Source organism: Lontra canadensis, unplaced genomic scaffold (assembly GCF_010015895.1).
Source record: "Lontra canadensis isolate GAN:19392208 unplaced genomic scaffold, GSC_riverotter_1.0 scaffold38, whole genome shotgun sequence".
Taxonomy (NCBI): Eukaryota; Metazoa; Chordata; class Mammalia; order Carnivora; family Mustelidae; genus Lontra; species Lontra canadensis.
In genome coordinates, this window is record NW_022631032.1 from 2,746,936 (window position 1) to 2,753,358 (window position 6,423).

Sequence of the window (6,423 nt, forward strand, 5' to 3'; positions counted from 1 at the left end):
CAGGGCCCCGGGGCGCCTGCAGGTGACCCAGGAGGCTGGTGACTTAGGGTCTCCCAGCAGTCCTAACCAAGGCTCCCAGGCTTTCTTGCCTTAGAGATTTTCTTTTTTAAAGTTTTATTTCAATCACCTGCTGTTCATCACAATACGTGCACTCCTTAATTCCCATCGCCTGTTTGACCCATTCCCACACCCACTTGCCTTCTGGTAATCATTCGTTTGTTCTCTACAGTTAAGAGTCAGTTTCCTGGTTTGCCTCTCTCTCTTTTTTCCCTTTGCTCATTTGTTTTGTTTCTTAAATTCCACATATGAATGAAATGAAATAGGGTATTTGTCTTTCTCCGACTTGCTTAAGCATTATACTCTAGCTCAATCCATGTGGTTGTGAATACCAAGGTTTCATTCTTTTTATGGCTGAGTAATATTCTATTGCATCCCATAGAGCATTGCATATATATACATATGTACATATATTCATATATATATACATATATGAATATATATACATATATATGAATATACATATACATATATATATTCACATTTTCTTTATCCATTCATCAATCACTGAATCAATGGACACTTGGGCTGCTTCCATATCTTAACTAATAATGCTGCTATAAACATAGAGATGCATGTATCCCTTTGAATTAGTGTTTTTGTATTCTTTGTAGTATGATTGCTGGATCATAGGGCAGTTCTACTTTTTTAGCTTTTGAGGACCCGCCATACTGTTTCCCATGGTGGCTACACCAGTTTGCATTCCCACCAACAGTCCATGAGATTTGCATTCCCACCAACAGTCCATGAGAGTTCCTTTGTCTCCACATCCTCACCAGCACTTGTTTTTTCTTATGTTTTTGATTTTAGCCGTTCTGACAGGTGTGAGGTGATATCTCATTGTAGTTTTTATTTAGATTTTTTTTTAAGATTTTATTTATTTATTTATTTATTTATTTATTTAGAGAGCACAAGCAGGGGAAGGGCAGAGGGAGAGGGAAAAATCTCTAGTAGACTCTGTGCTGCGCATGGAGCCTGACATAGGGCTCTATCTCATGACCTGAACCAAAACCAAGTCAGATGCTTTACCTACTGAGTCACCCAGGTGCTCCCATCTGTATGTTGTCGTCGTCTTCTTCTTCTTCTTCTTCTTCCTCTGCTTCTTCTTCTTCTTCTTTTTTGAAGATTTTATTTATTTATTTGACAGACAGAGATTACAAGTAGGCAGAGAGGCAGGTGGAGAGAGAGATGGGGAAGCAGACTCCCTGCCAAGCAGAGTGCCCAATGAGGGGCTGTATCCCAGGACCCTGGGATCATGACCTGAGCCAAAGGCAGAGCCTTCACCCCACTGAGCCACCCCGGTGTCCCTGTATGTCTTTTTTGAAGAAATATATGTTCATGTCTTCTTCCTATTTTTAATTGGATTATTTCTGGTTTTTTGGTGTTGAGTTGAATAAGTTATATATATATATATATATATACACACACACATATACACACATGTTATATATCATATTATACATATTATATATGTATATTATATTATATATAATATATTATATAATATATAACATATTATACATGTGTATTATATATTATATATAATAATTATATATGTATATACATATATTATATATGTGTATATATATGATATATAACAACTCTTTTTTAAAAAGATTTTATTTATTTATTTGACAGAAAGAGAGCACAAGTAGGCAGAGAGGCAGGCAGAAAGAGAGGGAGAAGCAGGCTCCCGGCACAGCAGGTAGCCCAATGCGGGACTCCATCCGAAGCCTCTGGGGTTGTGACCTGAGCCGAAGGCAGATGCTTAACAGATTGAGCCACCCAGGCGCCCAAGTTATTTGTATATTTTGAATACTAACCTTTTATCAAAAATGTCATTTGCAACTATCTTCTCCAATTCACTAGGTTGTCTTTTAGTTTTGTTGTTTCTGTTCTGTGTTTTGTCCTTATCCAAATAGTTCATTTTACTTTTGTTTCCCTTGCATCATGGGACCTATCTAGAAAAATGTTGCTAACTAAGGCTGATGTCAGAGAAATTATGGCCTGTGCTCCATTCTAGGATTTTTATGGTCTCAGCTCTCATATTTAGGTCTTTAATCCGTTTTGAATTTCTTGTCTTAGAGATTTTGGGGAGTGGCGAACCACTGCCTATGAGCTCTGTTGACCTAGAAAATTTTCTTCAAGGTTACATCCACGGGTAAAGCAGGAGCAGACTTAGGAAATGGGGAGGACATGCATTTTTCCAATCAGGAGAGAGTCCACCTTTGGAAGAGTCATTCGCTCAGGTAATCTTTATTAATAATCTCCTTTTATGGATGCCAGGCACTATGCTAACCGCTTTATTTGCCTTATTCATAGCTCCTGTTCTCAAGGAGCTTGAATCTAGTGGAGAAGACAAGATATTTACAGTGTCTGCGGCATCCCAAGTGAGAAATGCAGGCAACCACACTAGGAGAGTCAGAGAAGGGATCTCCAGTTCTGTTCTTTCCTATAGAGCTAGAGGTTTGAAATGTCTGGGAGGGTTGGCTCGTATCTCTTATAGCCTGTTGATTTGTGATTCTGTGTGGCATTATTATCCTTGGAACATCCATCCTAAGAAAACAAGAGGGCGCCTGGGTGGCTCAGGCAGTTAAGCATCTGCCTTCGGCTCAGGTCATGATCCTAGGGTCCTGGGATCAAGCCCTGCATCAGGCTCTGCTCAGCCAGGAGCCTGCTTCTCCCTCTGCCCCTCATCCCACTCATGCACTCGTTCACTCTCTCTCTCAAACAAATAAATAAAATCTTCAAAAAAAAAAAATTAACCAACAACAACAAACAAGAGCAAGTCCTTCCTGCTCCAAACACCCAACAAGTTGTCTTTGCTCCCGAAACTATTCATCCAAAATGGTAATAATGATGACATTAATGAAGAAACTAAAGTCAAATGAAAGAGAATAAAGGCTCTCTCCCAGGCCTTTTTCTTCACGTGGTATGCATTTTCTATTCACCTGGGTGTAATCACCTTTGTGTCTACATATATGTGATAACTCCTGGATTATAATCTCTTATTATATTATAATTTTATAATATTATATATATTATATTATATTATATTATAATATATTATAATCTCCAACATTCTCTCCCAAGCTCTTCCCAAGAAGATCCAGACTTATATTTTTAACTGTCTGCTGGTCAATTACTCCTCCCAGAGTAGCTGCAACACAATGTGTCCTTAACTGAATTCTTATCATCTGTCCTAGCCGGTTTCTCTCCCTGTTTGGCCACCACCACTGTTAATGGCATGCCTGCATCCAGGCAGCCCAGCCCCTGACGACTTCACCGCCTACATCCAAGGGGTCACCCATTCCTGCTGATTCTAACTCAGAAATGTTTCTTTTCTTTAAAAAAAAATTTTTTTTTAATTTATTTAGTTTAGAGAGGGGGTAGGGGGCAGAGGGAGAGGGAGAGGAATCTCTAGCAGACCTCTCACTGAGTGTGGAGCCTGACCTGGGGCTTGATCCCATGCCCCCGAGATCACACCCTGAGCTGAAATCAAGAGCCTGGACACTTAATGGACTCAGCCACCCAGGCACCCGAACTCGGAAATGTTTCTTGAATCCAAACCTACCCTTCGTCCTTTCTGCTACTGCCCTGGGTCTAGATTCATCATGGCGCATCTGAACTATTTCAGCAGCCACCTTAAACAGGGCTGTCTCCAATGCCGATTCTGCCCAGCAGCCACGGGCATCCTTCTAAAATGTATATTGGATAGTCTCGCCCCTGCTTTAAAGCCCTTTCATGGTTTGCCATTGCCTTTCTTACCTTTAAAACCAGGTTCAACAGCTTTAGGGGTCGCCAGAGATCCCTCCAGTCTGCTTGGTGGGACTCTAAGCATGCTATCTCCTATTTATCCCAAGCAATTCCGCTTGTAAATGTTTTGTTTTGTTTTTTTTTTAAAGATTTTTATTTATTTATTTGACAGGCAGAGATCACAAGTAAGCAGTAAGGCAGGCAGAGAGCCGGGGGGGGGGGGCGCGGGGAGGCAGGATCCCTGCTGAGCAGAAAGCCTGAGGCGGGGCTCAATCCCAGGACCCTGAGGTGGTGACCCGAGCCAAAGACAGAGGCTCAACCCACTGAGCTAAATGTTTTATATATTAAGGTTCTTCACAGAATTTATTTTGAGGAAGGCAGCAGTTACCCCTCAAAAAAATCCTTAGAAAGACAGCTGTCTTGATGGATTTGCGGAGACAAGCCAGTTTGTTGGCAAATAGCCCCGACAGCTCTCTCTCTCTCATCTAGACCAAGCTGAAAGGACCTGAGACTTCCAGCTGAAATCGATGCGGCTCTACAGCTGAAAACAACACTTTCCCATGCCAACAAGACTGTACCCTGACTGCAGAGCTCAGGATCCGACACCCTCCCCTGCAGCCTTCTCAAGGCAGAGGGGATCAGACTACTTCCTCTGGAGCACAACTGATGGCACATCCGGCCCCGCCCTTGCCAGGCACATCCCTCCTTGGGATGGTGAGAGTTTGGGGGCCTATGTGCCTTTTTCTTTGAGCCTGCTCCAAGCGTTGTGGATTCTGTACCCATCTCCTGTTCAACTGTATAACAAAGCCAAATTTAGCGTCCAGCAGGACACCAGCATTTCCCAGGAGAGCTGAAGTGAAAGCAAGGAGCTGGGCGCTTCTCAACTGGAGGAGAAAGTCCAGATGCCTCGTGTAGCCTAATCTTGCCTATAGCCTCTCTTCATTATTACCTGCCATACTTCAACATGTGCCTACAAGCGGGTTTCATCCAGTCTTTTTTTTTTTTTTTTTGAAAGAGAACTTTTATTACTTTTACATATGGAAGATTCAAAGCGTCCTCTCAGCCTAGTTTGGTGACCGAGTCTCTAGCCTTTGTCTCTTCCAACTTGGCAACGTGAGACACCCATTCTGGACCCAGGATGTTGCCTCTCCAGTGATGGTGGGTCTCATCATATCTGTCATTGTAATTGGTTCTGATGGCTTCCACCAGCTTGGCAGAGCTCCTCTGTCTTGCGAATTAACCTGTGTGAAGGCAACAGTAGTGCAGGTCTTCCTATGAACCAGACGCCCAGGCTGGCCTTCCACTTGGTAATGCGGTAGGGGACCGCCATCTTACGACACAGGGCAGGCATGAAGACAACCAGTTCAGTGGGATCCACATCATGTGCAATCACTACCAGCTGAGCCTGCTTGTTTTCCACAAGGTGGTGACAGTATTAACCCTAGCTTGAAGGACAAGAGGCATCTCAGTGGAGACATCTGCTTTGCTGACAACTTTCTTCTCAGCCCAGGCCAACGGTCTTGACTTCTTCTCTTGTTCTGTCTCTGGTCTGTATCTGGGGGACAGCTTGGGCAGTTGAGCAGCTGTTTGGCAGTCCAGTGAACCGGTTAATCACAGGAGGCACTTTTAGACATTTATAGAGAATGGCCCTTTGTCACTGCAGCCAGACGTAGCGGGCCCACTTGACAAAGCTGGTGAAGTCCCTTTTGGGCTGGATATCCCATCTGATGCCAGAATTCTTGGGCCTTTTCTCAGACAGGGGGCTGACCATCTTCTTGTCCTCCTGCTTCTTCCCATAGCAGGGACTGGGGCCACGTTCTTCCTCTTAGCCTTCTTTCCTTGGTGGCATCTCGGATGCCCAGAGGTGAGAACGGGTTTCATCCAGTCCTATCTGCTCACAATTTCCCTAAACACAGAACAAATGTTCCCCACCGTACAATAGGGTTGTACAATAAGACCTCCCTTCCTTGCAATGGTATCTCCTCTGCCTACCCCAGCCCTCCCCATCCCCAAGCCATTGCTTGGGCTCCCCTCTTCTGGGAAGCCTCCCCAGCAAGATCTCCACCTGTGGTGTTTTCCACTCTGCCTTGGGTTCTCCGTCCCGGCCACTGACAGGCAGCACGAACATCTGGGCCTTTACTTTGATGGCTGGGCCTGGCCAAGCAATGAGCTAGTGCCTCCCCCGCTTCTCCCGGCCTCAGCACATGACATGGAGGGGATTTCCTTTGGGGCCTTAACTGGGAATTGTTCTCTTGCCCCACGTCAGCTGGCTCCTGGGGGACAGTCTTCAGTAGTTTCATTTCCCTCATCTGGAATGTAGTTTTTAAGAACCAAAAGTCGAAAACGGAAAGAGGAGAGGCCACCGCCCACATTGGAACTACTCAACCCCTCATGATGCCAGTCCTGGAAGAGCTTAGGGGTCAATGCAGACTGAGGGCAAGTGAGGTTGTCCTGGCTGAAGGTCCTTCTTGGCTTGTATACTCCTCTGCTCCAACCATCTCAGGGAGCAGGTGGGTCTCAAATCATTGGATCAACTCCTCTTGCTTCTTGGGGCCCACCAGGTGGGGACTCACACAGTTCATAAAACTCTCCCAGGAGAAGGAGCCCATG

The 6,423-nt window shown here is 44.6% G+C and overlaps 1 pseudogene; it reads right to left on the minus strand.

Moving 5' to 3' along the window:
* Positions 1–4,834: 4,834 nt before the first annotated feature.
* LOC116874800 lies at positions 4,835–5,694 on the minus strand (annotated as a pseudogene).
* Between the last annotated feature and the right edge of the window lie 729 nt (positions 5,695–6,423).